We start from the raw sequence: 15351 nt of genomic DNA, 5'->3' as shown, positions 1-15351 counted from the left end.
GTGGTTCTCAACCTTCCTAATGCCGCGACCCTTTAATACAGTTCCTCATGTGGTGGTGACCCCCAACCATAAAATTATTTTCGTTGCTACTTCATAACTGTAATTTTGCTACTGTTGTGAATCGTCATGTAAATATCTGATATGCAGGATGTATTTTCACTGTTACAAATTGAACATAATTAAAGCATAGTGATTAATCACAAAAACAATATGTAATTATATATGTGTTTTCCGATGGTCTTAGGTGACCCCTGTGAAAGGGTCCTTCGCCCCAAAGGGGTCGCGACCCACAGGTTGAGAACCGCTGGATTAAGGTATTACCTATGTGTCCTTATCCCCTCATTGCCCCCCACCCCCACACCACTCCCGTTCATGCCTCCCCCCGCCCCCCACGTGTTCATTGGTTAGGCTTATATGCATGCATACAAGTCCTTTGGTTGATCTATTCCTCTTACCCTCACCCTCCCCTGCCTTCCCTCTGAGGTTTGAGCATCTGATCCATGCTTCTCTGTCCCTGGTTCTGTTTTTGTTCATCAGTTTATGTTGTTCATTATATTCCACAAATGAGTGAGATCATGTGATATTTATCTTTCTCTGACTACCCTACCCAATTCTGACAACCTGTTTATTTAAGATTGCGCAAACATCTTCCTAAGGACTGGGACCTACCTCTTTTGCCCACCTCGAATTACTCTGCAGCTGGCACCCAGCAAATATACCTCAGCCGAGTGAAGGGGACTATCTCACCAAGAAGAGAGAACTGCCCCTCACATCTGGGAGCTGGCCTGGGCGTTGGTGCTCTCCTGTTGGACATCACGTTCCCAGAGCACCAACATCACGTCAGGCCATCCAGTGACCGTGATGGAGCGGGACATGAACAAGAATGCTTGGTATGCATGTTTGTTTGTATTTTTCCAGGATCTAATTGGCTTTATTAAGCAATTCATGAACAGGGCAGCATCCCTTCTAACAACTAGAAGGATGGTCTCTGTAATCATTTTTGATTGAAAAACATGAATATCTTTGGAACCAGAAAAAGACTGAACATTTTTGCCATTCTCACTAATATGAGTAACTGCTGCTTCTTTACAGCTTTGGCCTCTCAATTCATTCCTCCCACTTTAAATATTTAAGACATCCAATCATAGAATTGTCTCTGCTTCCTGAAAACATCTAATCCAGAATAGGAGCCCCCATACGTGAACCCTTCCCCAAATCACTTAGCCAAAACTTAAATCCTCTAAGTCCTCTTTAACACCTACTCTCTTGCTGAAGTAAGCACAGTCTTCCTTCTAGAGAGGTAATAAACCCAACTTGTTCAGCTACAGGTATGTTCTTGGTGGGCTTCACAATTGTTGGTTTTCTCATTTATTATTTGTTGCCTGCTAGAGGGTAGCAGTTCTGTCTTATTCACTGCTGTCTGCCCAGTGTCTGGGGCAAGGCCTGGCTTACAGTAAGGCACTCAAACATTTGCTGGATGACCATGGGATCTTGGGGGCCAGGTACCTCAGATGCTCCCACTACTGCTGTCTCCTCAGCCTACTCCGCCCAGGATAGCTTGTCCACTGGGTGTCCAAGGGTTAGACGGGTGGCTCCTGTGACAGGGTCCTGTATTAACACTACCAGGCCATTCTTGGCTGCCTGATAGTGGGTGGTTTTCCAGGGGCAGGTTCTTCAAAGGCTCAAGTCTGACACTGGAACCTAGGGAGGGCTTGGCCTGGGTATGGTCAGGGACACTTGACCCTACATCACGCACTCCAGCCATCCAAGCACCTCACTTTTCCTCAAACACACCCCCCACACACACACCCCCCCCACACACACACACCACACACACACACACACACACACACACACACACACACGTTTCCTTGGAGTGTCATCTCCTCCCTGGAGAACCCCACACACCCTTCTTAGCTTGGCTTAAATGCTACTTCCTCTGTGAAACCTATGACTGCTCCCAGCCCCCTCCTCCAGGCAGGCAGTTGCTTTCTTCTGGTGCTTCCCCTGCTCTGGGTCCCAGTGGCTGGCAGGAGAGATATCACATGTGTCCTCACCATCTCTCCACTCCCAAGTCTGGGGGCAGAGCTGAGCCAGAATCCCAGCATCTAATCCTGGCCTAGAGGAGAGTGGTGCTTCCAGAATGCTTGCAGAACAAGGGTATGAGGGGAGAGAGAGGAGGGAGTCACAACTGCCTGAACAAATGAAGAATGAACATGTAAACGACATGATCAAGTGATGGGTGAATGAATGAATAAGGAAGCTAAATGAGTGAAAATATGAGAAAAATGAATGAACACTATAAAATAATATTGAATGTCAATTGTAATTGAAAAAAATAAACAATAAATAAATGGATACACCATAGTGAGTGAATGAGGGAAGGAAGGAATAAACACATGAGACAGTGGAAAATTTCAAAGCCAGGAGGGAGCCATATCCCTGGCACCCCCAGCTCAGGGTCTGGCACAGAGCTGGTGCTTGGTAGATAACTGCTGGATGAAAGTGAAGTGAATGAATGAAGTGAGTGAGTGTACAAAGGTGGGAAAGTTAAGGCATGTGGGTGTGAAGGAGCTGGTAATAATCACCTCAGTCTGAGCTTAGTCTAAGTGTGTTAACATGTTTATCATCCTGATTTATAGATAAGGAACTAAGGCCCACAAGGGGTGAGTGACTGGCTCAGGTCACAGGGACTCAAACCCAGCAGTCTGGCTCTGGGTCTGTGGGGCCTTAAATGATGACATACTCATGGATGGATGGACCAAGGCCCGCAGCAGATACTGTGAGGGCCACCCTTCTAGGGCTGAGGCCAGATTTGAGGTCCTGCTCCCTGGGAAAAAAGGGTGCCTTACCAGCCTCTCTGCCCATAAAAGTGGACTCAAACCTAGAGCGCCACCATATCTGCCACCAGAGGGCAGCAAAGCCCCACCAGGCCCACATCTCAGCACCTAGGGAATGCGTCTCCTGCCCAGGAAGACACCAGTGCTTTGGAGTCTGGTGGGCCTGTTGCCAATGTTTGGCTCCACCTACTGGGGAGTGTGGGCTAGAAAATCAGCTTAACCTCCCAAAGGCTGTTCCCTTGTGCTCAGGATGGGACAAGCAAACCTACCCTTGATACTGCCCTGTGGATACAATGATGTGATGGATATACAGTGCCTGGCACAGCACCTGTCCCAGTTTAATCCCAGGACGAAGGGTGTCCCAGGACGTAAGACCTTCAGCTAAAACCTGGAGACTCTTGGGTAAACCAGGGCACTTGGTCCCTATGGAGGGATGGTCACTCCCACCTCAATCCTTAGAGTTGTGGTTGGTCCTTAAGGAACCAAAACAGCAAAACTTTTTACAACTATTCAATCACTTGAGCTTCTCACTGAATTAGTGGTCTTTCCACAGTGGCCCTGCTGTTGATGACGAGAGAACTGTTCCACCAATGGGAACAAAAACAAAGATGGAGTATACCAACTTTGGTAAAGAGTTTGTGAGTTTCCTATAAAGATAAACACACATGTACCCTACAACCCAGCAACCTCCCTCCTGGGTACTTAACCCTAGAGAAATGAAAATATGTGCCCACTGAAGGACCCGTATGTGAATGCAGGAAGCAGTTTGATTCATAAATGTCAAAACTGGAAACAACCCAAATGTCCACCTAACTGTGATATATCCCAACAGTGATACACTCCTCAGCAATAAAAAGAAAGGAATTATTGATACTTGCAACCACACAGATGATTCTCAAAAGCATTATGGTCAGTGAATGAAGCCAGATTCAAAAGGCTACAACCCGAATGATTCCATTACTTGACATTCTGGGGAAGACAAAATGATAGGGACGGAACACAGATCAGCAGTTTTGGACAGCTGGTCATTCAGGAGGGGTAGGAGGAGGGGTTTGACTTTAAAGGGCTAAGGGACATTTTTGGGTGACAGACATGTACATCTGGATGGTGGTTTCTTTTGCTATATGAACATGCACATTTGCCAACCTCATTGAACTATATGCTTAAAAAGGGTGAATTTAATTGTATAAAGATTATGTCTCAATACACTTGACATAATACAGGTTTCCTTGCCAGGTTACAGGGGAGCCAACCCCCATTGTCTGGGTGGTTTTGGGGAGCACTGCCAGCCTTTAGCCCATTGTGCCCCCCTGGGCAGCTTACACCCTGTAAATCTTCCCTGCCCTGTCCAGTGTGGGGCAAAAGGGTGGGGTGGCAGGAAGAGGCTTTGTGAAGCCTAGAGGTTAATGTGGATGAAGTCCCACACTTCTGCCTCTGGACCCCACACACCCACACAACAGTCCTGGCTGCTCTGGCCAAGGCTGATTAGCACTCGCAGGCCAGGGGCTCTTTCTGAACCAGGCCTCACTGAGTGATGGTAGGAGGTGCTTAGAGCTACAACTGGCGTGACCCCATCCTCCAGAGCTCTCAGTCCGACTCACTAAAGTACCTTCCTATCCCTGAATTTAGACCGTCCTGGTAGGGGGACTCCATGGTCTGCTGGCTGAAGGACCCAGTAGGATATATTCCTAGAAGTGGGATTACTGGGTCAAATGGGAGTTCCATTTTTAATTTTTTGAGGAAACTCCATACTGTTTTCCACAGTGGCTGCACCAGTCTGCATTCCCACCAGCAGTGCATGAGGGTTCCTTTTTCTCCACATCCTCGCCAGTGCTTGTCGTTTGTTGATGATAGCTGTTCTGACAGGTGTGAGATGGTTCCTCATTGTTGTTTTGATTTGCATCTCTCAGATTATCAGTGACTTTGAGCATGTTTTCATGTCATTGACCTTCTGTATGTTCACTTTCGAAAAGTGTCTATTTAGGTCCTTTGCCCATTTTTTGATTGGATTGTTTAATCTTCCTTTTAAGTTGTATGAGTTCCCTATAAATTTTGGAGATTAAACCCTTATCGGATATAACATTGGCAAATATATTCTCCCATGCAGTGGGCTCTCTTGTTGTTTTGTTAATGGTTTCTTTTGCTGTGCAGAAAGCAGAAACACCAATCAGAAAGGATATATGCACCCCTATGTTCGTTGCAGCACAATTTATAACAGTTAAGATTTGGAAACAGCCTAAGTGTCCATCAGCAGATGAGTGGATTAAAAACCTGTGGTACATCTATACTGAGGCATAGAAGCATGGAACAGCGGGAAGGCAGGGGAGGATGGGGGGAAGGGGTAAGAGATCAACCAAAGGACTTGTATGCATGCATATAAGCCTAACCCATGGACACAGACAGTAGGGGGGTGAGGGCATGTGCTGGGGGTTGGGAGCCGCCGGGGAGAGGTCAATGGGGGGAAAAAGAGACATATGTAATACTTTAAACAATACAAATTTAAAATAAATAAAAAAAGACCCAGTAGGAGAAATGCATCGCCCTGTCCAGGCTGGCCCGCGGTCTCTCAGCCCCTGACATTGCCCACCCCACCTGCGCCTCACACACCTTCCCAGGGTGACCTCTTACGAATATGTGGGCCACCCACAAATCCTCGGCTGAGTTCCACATGCATGAGCAGGTCACACTCAAGAGGCCCCAATCCAGTGATAATCAGAGTCACTAACTTTAGTGGGCACTTCTGATATGCCAGGCTCTTTGCAGCTGGATCCTATGCATGGTCTCACAAGAATCTTATTAGATACTATTTTAAACTTGTACATCATGAAATAAAATATACATGCAAAAATGTACAGAAGCATATAGCTCAATGAATGATCGCAAGCAAACACCTGTGTAAACCATTCTGGCCCAGAAAGGAAACGGCCAGCCCAGAGCCCACTCCTGACCCTCCAAATCACTACTCTGTGCTTTTCATCTAGAAGTAACCACTCTCCTGGCCTGAGTGGTAATCGTATCCTTGCTTTCCTTTATACTGTTATATGTTTATCACCTAAGCATGCATCTCTAAAGCTCGTTTAGTTTGTCCTGTTTTTGGAACTCTACATACTTGGACTCAATCACAGTGCATTTCAAATATTTCCCTTTTACTCTGTGGCTCACTTGTTTACTCTCTAACTAGAGTCTGTCTTCAAAAAGAAGTTCTTCATTTGAATGTAATAAAATGTATCACTATTTTCTTTGTTTAGGGCTTTTTGTATCTTATTAAAAAAAATATATTTTCTGCCCTGGCCAGTTTGGCTCAGTGGATAGAGTGTCAGTCTGTGGACTGAAGGGTCCTGGGCTTGATTACAGTTAAGGGCATGTACCTCGGTTGCAGCCTCTATCCCCAGCCCTGGTTGGGGCGTGTGTGGGAGGCAACCAATCGATGTGTCCATGTTTCTTTCTCTGTAAAAATCAATCGAAAAATATCCTCAGGTGAGGGTTAACAAATATATATGCTTCAGAGAAGAAGGGAGAGGGAGAGAGAGATAAAAACATCAATGATGAGAGAGAATCACTAATCGTCTGCCTCCTGCATGCCCCACTCTGGGATCAAGCCCCGCAACCCAGGCATGTGCCCTGACTGGGAATAGAACTGTGACCTCCTGGTTCATAGGTCAATGCTCAACCACTGAGCCATGCTGGCCGGGCTTCCTGTTTCAATCTTCCTAGTCCTCTATTTTCTGTTCCCTTGGGATCACTTCCCAAAATAAACTACTCACACTTCTGGAGGGAACCCAGGCTGAGATAGTTGGTACTTGGAAGTGACTCAAGAAAGCAGTCCCTCAGGATGGGATTATGGGCCGGATCATTCACTGGTCAAGCTACAGTGAGGACATCTCTGCTGGGGGTGAGTTGGTGATGACTCTTGGATGCAATAGTAACATGATCACTAATACTCTCTCCTATGATTGGCTGCCTCTCGCACACCCACTACCCGGTATCAAACCAGCAACCTGGGCATGTGCCCTGATTGGGAATTGAACTGTGACCTCCCAGTTCAGACGTTGATGCTCAACCACTGAGCCACACCAGCCAGTCTCTGCATGGTTCTTTTTCATATTTGCTATGTCCTTTTAATAGTGTCCAGTTATCTGCTGAAGTTTTTTATTTTTTTAAAAAAATTTCTTTATTGATTAAGGTATTACATATGTGTCCTTATCCCCCCATTACCCCCTCATCCCCCCCACTCATGCCCTTACCCCCTGTTGTCTGTGTCCATTGGTTAGGCCTATATGCATGCATACAAGTCCTTTGGTTGATCTCTCCCCCTTACCCCCACCCTCCCCTACCTTCCCTCTAAGGTTTGACGGTCTGATCGATGTTTTGCTTCTCTGTCTCTGGATCTGTTTTTGTCCATCAGTTTATGCTGTTCATTATATTCCACAAATGAGTGAGATCATGTGATATTTATCTTTCTCTGATTGGCTTATTTCACTTAGCATAATGCTCTCCAGTTCCATCCATGCTGTTGCAAATGGTAAGAATTCCTTCTTTTTTACCACAGCGTAGTATTCCATTGTGTAGATGTACCACAGTTTTTTAATCCACTCATCTGCTGATGGGCACTTAGGCTGTTTCCAAATCTTAGCTATGGTGAATTATGCTGCTATGAACATGGGGGTGCACATATCCTTTCTGATTGGTGTTTCTAGTTTCTTGGGATATATTCCTAGAAGTGCGATCACTGGGTCAAATGGCAGTTCCATTTTTAGTTTTTTGAGGAAACTCGATACGGTTCTCCACAGTGGCTGCACCAGTCTGCATTCCCACCAGCAGTGAGCAAGGGTTCCTTTTTCTCCGCATCCTCGCCAGCACTTGCTGTTTGTTGATTTGTTGATGATAGCCATTCTGACAGGTGTGAGATGGTACTGCATTGTCATTTTAATTTGCATCTCTCGGATGATTAGTGACTTTGAGCATGTTTTCATATGTCTCTTGGCCTTCCTTCTGTCTTCTTTTGAAAAGTATCTGTTTAGGTCTGTTGCCCATTTTTTGATTGGGTTGTTTATCTTCCTTTTGTTAAGTTGTATGAGTTGAAGTTTTTTATTTCATCTTACATAGCATATTAAAATTTTTTTTGTGTGTTGATAATTCCAATATCTGAAGTTCCCATGCATCTGTTTCTATTATCTGTTGTTTCTTCTGGATTTCTTCCATGATATTTTATCTCCCAGTATGCCTTGGTATTTTTAAATGGATATTTAGGATTATGTTCACTACCTCCAGAGAGGATTTTAATTTGCTTCTGTCAGGATACACGTTCTAGCAGTCCATGATTATTATAATTCAATTTCAGGAATTAAGATAATTGGAAGCTGGACTCTAGTCCGTGTGAGAGCAAGTTTATTTCTGGCTCACTCTGACTCTGAAGATGTAGCCCTCTGTGGTTTTCACTCCAAAGCACAGAGACTTTAATAGCAACCCCTGTCTTGGTGGGCCCTATCTGTATTCAAATAATTGTTCCTTGGACCCACAAGGCTGTCAAAGAGCTCCTCGGGCTCTCAGACATTCATCCTTTGCTTCCAAATTGGCAGACAGCTTTAGGAAAATGTGGCTTGAAACGCTGCGATCAGCTCTGGATTTCTGGTGTTTCCCAGACCGTAGCCTCGTTATTCTTCCCTACCTCCTTACCACTCTAATGCCTCAAGCAGATTTAAAAGAGTATTTTGGCCAGCTTTTCTAACTTCCTTACTGGGTAGGTTGGTTGCAGGAAATATGTCATTACCAGCAATGAAAATCTTAGTAATCAATACAATTTTTTATCTCCCTTTTTCAGATAAAGAAACCAGATTCAAAGAAGTTAAGTATCTTGCCCAAGATTACATTGCAGTACCTGGTGGGACTGGGATAACAACATAGAGTCTGATCCCAAAGCCTCTGTTCTCATTTTTATGCCAACCCCTTGGCTTACAGTTCTTGATGCACTGGGCTCTGCTTCTTTCCTGCAGCTTGCCTCACCTCTACCTTCTCTAATGCCCAGGGTCCCCACAGAACCGCCACGCCTCTGTGGCTATTCCTTTGGCCTCAGTTCCTTTCATGCAGGCCTCTACCCAGGGGCAGGGCAGGCTTGTGCAGGGAACAGAAGTTCAGGTGCAATGAGATGGGGGAGGCTTAGACATCGCTTCCCCTTATGAGGCTCTGAGTAGCAGCTGAGTTTGCACGAGCTTTATTTGGAAGCCTTCCACCCTTGGCTGACTCATATGCAGCTTGGGTCAACTCACACTCTCTGTAATTGCATCTATGTCTTTTTTTTATTTTTTTAGAGTTGGAATACATTCATAATTTAATGAAGTATTGTATAGAGGTGCATACCCTTGAGGTGAAACTGAAAGGGAAATCAAAGATATGGTAAACATAATTTTTAAAATAATTCTTTATTGTTGAAAGTATTGCATATGTCTCCTTGCAGCTATGTCTTTTGAAGCTGCTGCAGAGTGGGAGGGGGCAACCTGAGGGACCTGATAACTCTCTTGGTTGAATTTCCTTGTCAGGACACCTCTTTCTTGGCCCAGATAATCTTGGACCAGAAATGTGACTCACTCCTCTTCAGCTCCCTGGCAGCCCCAGTGGGATCAACAGGGCCTGCATCGCTGTCCTTAAGAACCTCCCACCCAAATTCATAAGGAAAAGAGGCCATCAGTTATGACGGCTGCTTATTTTGCCCCCGTTTCCCCTCCAATGGCGACATTTCATCAGCCCTCTTCTATCCTGTTTCACAGCTATAAAGACTACAAGCTTTGGAAGTACAGCAATTTTGGTTTAAATACTGGAGATGCCATTGACACATTATTTGACCCTGAGTGAGTCATCGATCTTTCTGGGCCTCAATTTCTTATCTCTGAAATGGGAATAATTATACTTATCTCATGGAATGGTTGTAAGGGCCAATTAAGAGCAAATGTGTGGCCCTACCCTGTTTTGCTCAGTGGATAGAGTGTTGGCCTGTGGACTGAAGGGTCCCGGGTTCAATTCCTGTCAAAGGCACATGCCCGGGTTACAGGCTCGATCCCCACTGAGGAGCATGCAGGAGGCAGCCGATCAATGATTCTCTCTCATCATTGATATTTCTGTCCCTCTCTCCCTCTGCCTTCCTCTCTGAAATTAATAAAAATATATTGAAAAGAGAAAAGAAATGTATGAACAGAACACAAGCTGGACTTCAACAGATGGAAGCTGGCATATAATTGTCACCTTTGCCGTGGCCAAGCCTACCACCCAAGCTCTGCATCCTACTTCCCAGGACCCTCCAGGACTGGCTCCCCCAGCAATTTCCTCTTTTTTGGTATTCTCACTCTCGCCTTCAACACATGGACATGATCCATCTCCCAGACTCTACATCCTTCTCCAGGTATTCTCCTCCCCTTTACCATCAAATTTCTGCTTTTGAAAAATTTTAAATTATGGATATAAAAATAATCTTAAGGAGACAGACTACAAAGTGATTCCACATCTAACTTTAATAATTATCAATATTTTTCATTCTGCCTCCTGCCCCTGCCCTGCTGGAGTACTGTATAGTAAATTCCAGATATCATAGTGTTGCATCTGTAAATACTTCTGGATGTATCCCTAACAAATGTGAAGCTTGAGAAATACATAATATCACCTAAAAATTAACAAGAATTACTCAGTATCATCCAATACCTAGTCAATGTTGTAATTTTCTCAATTATCTCAAAAATTATTTTACATTTGGATTATTACATTTAGTTCCTATGTCTTATCTGTATTAGTTCCTCTCCCCTCTGGTTTCTTTTCATGACACTTATTTATTGTAGAAACAGAGTATTTTTTTTCCTCTAAAACTCCTCAGTTCTGGATTTGGTCAAATGTAATTTTTAGTTCCTTTGACATGTTTATTTATCCTTATTATTATCAATCATAAGAGCTAGAGTTGGTTAAATTCAGGTTTTATTTTTGATTGTTTCATAAGAGGTGCTGTGTTTCTCTATTTTCTCACCTGAGGATCCCCATTGTGACTGGCTGTCTTGCTTTCAGGCATGTTAGTATTGAAGGGTTAGAAGTTGGCTAATCCATCCATTATAAAGCTCCAAAACCTTACCTAATGGGTTTTGCAGCCTTTAATGGTTGTTCTTGGATCCATTCATTTCATTGAGTGCTACAAAATGTTAAATTTCTAATTTTATCACTCCTAATACATTTATTAGCTGGCATTTTCCTCTGAAGGACTTTCCTCATTGCTCATTTGGTTATCCTGTGTAAAAGATGCTACTGATGCCAATCCACATCTCCTTGGCCTACTTTTGAGTTCACCACATACGCTGAGAGTTGCCCACAAGTTCCCAGGTTTTCCTAATTGCCTGGATGCAGCATCTCAGTTACCAAGAATCTTATGTTATAGCCTTAGATCAGTGATGGCGAACCTATGACACGGGTGTCAGAGGTGACACGCGAACTCATTTTTTTGGTTGATTTTTCTTTGTTAAGTGGCATTTAAATATATAAAATAAATATCAAAAATATAAATCTTTGTTTTACTATGGTTGCAAGTATCAAAAAGTTTCTATATGTGACACGGCACCAGAGTTAAGTTAGGGTTTTTCAAAATGCTGATACGCCGAGCTCAAAAGGTTCGCCATCACTGCCTTAGATCTTGAAACATATGGGGTAACGGCCATTATATGAGTTGTGGAGTCACCTGGATTTTCTTAACTGCCCTAGAAAACATGAAGAAAGAGAATAACAGGCTCAGGGCAGCCAACGAAATCCAGCACCAAAAGAGTGACTACATGGCAGCACCTAAAAAGACTCTCATCTCCTATGGCTGGAGGAAAGTCTATGCTGAAAAGCAGACCCAGCAGGAGAGGATAGAGAGAAAGCACCAAAGTAATATTTGAAGAAATAATGGCTGAGAAATGTCTAAAATTGATGAAAGACATGAATCTACATATTCAAGAAACTTAGTAAACCCTAAGCAGGATAATACAAAAAAAACAAAAAAACACAAAAAAACCATACCTGGCACACCAGAGTCAAATTTCTGAAAGCCAAAAATATAAAGAGAAAATTCTAAAACAGCAAGACAATAAAAGACACTAAATTCATGGGAACAATAGAATCGTGGCTTACTTCTTAAAAGTAATCATAGAAGTCAAGAAAAAATGGAATGACACATTTAAAGTGATGAAAAGAGAAAACTCTGTTAACTTAGCAATTTATCCCCAGTGAAAATATTCTTCAAAAATTAAGGTCAAAATTATTGCTGAGTGACTTTGTCCCCAGCAGATCTGTACTATGAGATCCCCAGGCCGAAGGAAAATAATCCCAAATCTTAGCTTGGATCTTCAAGAAGGAAGGAAGAAACCGGGAACCGGTAAACAAGTGGAAGCAATTTAAAAAGATGTAGAAAACAGCATGATGGGTTCTCAAAAAAAAATTAAACAGAATTACTGTATAATCCAGTAATTCAACTTTGGGTTTTTACCTAAAAGAACTGAAAGCAGGAACTTGGACAGACACTTGAACACCAATGTTCATAGCAGCAGCTATTATTCAATATAATCAAAGGGGGAGACCACCCAAAAGTCCATCGACAGATAAATGGATAAACAAATGTGGTATATACATCCAGTGAAATATTATTCAGCTTTATAAAGGAAGGTTTACAGCACGCAACAACATGGATAAATCTTAAAGACATTATACTAATAAAATAAGGAAGACACAAAAGACAAATATTGCATGATTCTACTTATGTAAGGTACCTAGAATAGTCACATCCAGAGACAGAAAGTAGAATGATGGTTGTCAGAGGCTGGGGGAGCAGTGGTGGGGGGGATCAGGCCAGTGGGATCGGGCCTAAATGGGCAGTCAGACATCCCTCTCACAATCCAGGACTGCTGGCTCCCAACCGCTTGCCTGCCTGATTGCTTCTGTCTGCCAGCCTGATCACCCCCTAACCACTCCCCTGCTAGCCTGATCGATGCCTAACTGCTCCCCTGCTGGCCTGATTGCCCCTAACTGCCCTCCCTTGCCAGCCTGGCCACCCCTAACTGCCCTCCCCTGCTGGCCCGATCACCCCCAACTACCCTCCCCTGCAGGCCTGGTTCCCCCCAATTGCCCTCCCCTGCAGGCCTGGCCCCCCCCAACTGCCCTCCCCTGCAGGCCTGACCCCCCCCCCCAGCTGCCCTCCCCTGCTGGCCTGTTTGCCCCCAACTGCCCTCCTCTGCAGGCCTGGTCCCTCCCAACTGCCCTCACCTGCTGGCCATCTAGTGGCAGCCATCTTTGACCACATGAGGGCAGCCATCTTGTGTGTTGGAGTGATGGTCAATTTGCATATTCTTTATTAGATAGGCTATTTCAACTGTAATTGAAAAATAGAAAAATGCATTAAAAATGAATACTATAGCCCTGGTGAGTTACTTAGTTGGTTAGAGCGTCATCCCCAGTTAGGACACATAAAAAATTAACCAATGAATGCATAAAATGTGGAACAAATCTCTCTCTCTTTCTCTCTAAAATAAATAAACAAAAATTTAGAAAATGAATTCTATAAAAATTAAAAAGAATAAAAAATGGAAAAAACAACAACAAACCAATTATATGTTTTTTACAAATGACACATTTTTGGTATAAAGACAGAGAGATTTTAAAAATACTATACAAAAAGACATACCCAACAAATATCAATTCTAAGAAAACTGGGGTGGTTATATTAATAACAAAGTTATTAATACAGGCATGTTCTACACCAGCGACTTTCCACCTGTGAGCTGGCTCCTGTGTTCTTTTGCAGAGACTCTAGTAGTCTTTAATTCCATCTTTGCTTTCTGACATGACACGATTTTTCTAGGCTTATCTTCTACATTTCCTACCACAAACCTGGAATCATTTCTCCAGATGGCTCTAGTTCCTTGTAGTGGGAAATAGTATTCAGAGACCATAGTCAGGCAGTAGGATGCTATTACTACTGAACTGTTGTCTTAGTTTCTGAAACTTTTCAGTGGGTGGAGCTGGAAAATAAGTATTTTAGAAAGTGGAAAACAAATTATGGGCACATACTGATATTTTCCATTTAAATTTAAAGTCATGAAGTTTTAACATAACTTCTTTGATTTAATATTTGTATCTCCCCTTACCTTGGTTCCCAATAACATTAGCACAATTACTTTTTTTGTTCTCTATACTATATGTAAAATAAATTCAAAATAGTAATATCAGTATTATTACTAACAATATGATTACCTAGTGCTGCTTAAGAGTTCCTTTTAGTTCTTTTATCCCTAGGACTAGAGGCCCTGTGCACAAAATTTGTGCACAGGGGCGGGGGTCTCCTCTCCAATCCAGGACCCCTTGGATTAGGCAGTCAGACATCCCTCTCACAATCCTGGACCGCTGGTTCCTAATAGCTCACCTGCCTGCCTGCCTGGTCTCCCCTAACTGCCCGCCCCCCCCCTCCCCCTGCTGGCCTGATCACCCCTCACTGCCTCTGTGTGCTGGCCTGATCACCCCTAACTGCCTCCCCTGCTGGCCTGGTCGCCCCTAACTGACCCCTGCTGCCGGCCAGGTTGCCTCTGACTGCCCCCTCCCTGCCAGCCTGGTCACTCTAACTGCCCCCCCCCCCTGCTGGCCTGGTTGCCCCCAACTGCCCCCCCCCCCCGCTGGCCTGGTCACCTCTTACTGCCCCCCCTGCTGGCCTGGTTGCCCCCAACTGCCCCACCCCCACCCCCCGCTGGCCTGGTTGCTCCACACAGCCTGCTGTTCAGTTGTTTGGTTGTCCCTCACTAACCCCCCTGCCGGCCTGGTCATAGGCAGCCATCTTGTGAGGGTGCGAGGGTCAATTTGCATATTTCTGCTTTATTATATAAGATAGAGTCCTCTGGAAATGTGTTAGCAAATTATTGTGTTTAATTAAGCCACTGGCTTGACATATAGTTAGGGTATTTGTTTAATTTTTTTGTCCACTTTTGGGAATTGCTCTCTGGCATTTTTCTTTTTCGTGGCTTTCCAGGGAGATGGACGACAGACTTAAACTGGGAGCCCGAGGTGCTTGCTGAAGGAGCCTTTTAACTCTTAGTTCACAAAGGAAGCTCTTTCCAATCAGTGTCAATCACGCTTCCGCTGCGCCCTCCCAACCCTTCCTCTGCAGTGGGCAGTGAGGGTGCTTGATGGAGTTCTGGAGGAGAATTTAACACAGCGGTTCTCAACCTGTGGGTCGCAACCCCTTTGGGGGTTGAACAACCCTTTCACAGGGGTCGCCTAAGACCATCAGAAAACACATATTGTTTTTGTGTTTAATATAATTACATATTGTTTTTGTGATTAATCACTATGCTTTAATTATGTTCAATCTGTAACAATGAAATTGGGGGTCACCACAACATGAGGAACTGTATTAAAGGGTTGCGGCATTAGGAAGGTTGAGAACCACTGATTTAACATCAGCCTAAACACAATTCTGAATCAAAATAACTGCGCACAATAGAACAAAACAAAGCTACTGTGC

This window comes from Myotis myotis, unplaced genomic scaffold, assembly GCF_014108235.1.
Source record: "Myotis myotis isolate mMyoMyo1 unplaced genomic scaffold, mMyoMyo1.p scaffold_m19_p_5, whole genome shotgun sequence".
NCBI classification, from domain to species: domain Eukaryota; kingdom Metazoa; phylum Chordata; class Mammalia; order Chiroptera; family Vespertilionidae; genus Myotis; species Myotis myotis.
This window is presented reverse-complemented; position numbering follows the sequence as displayed.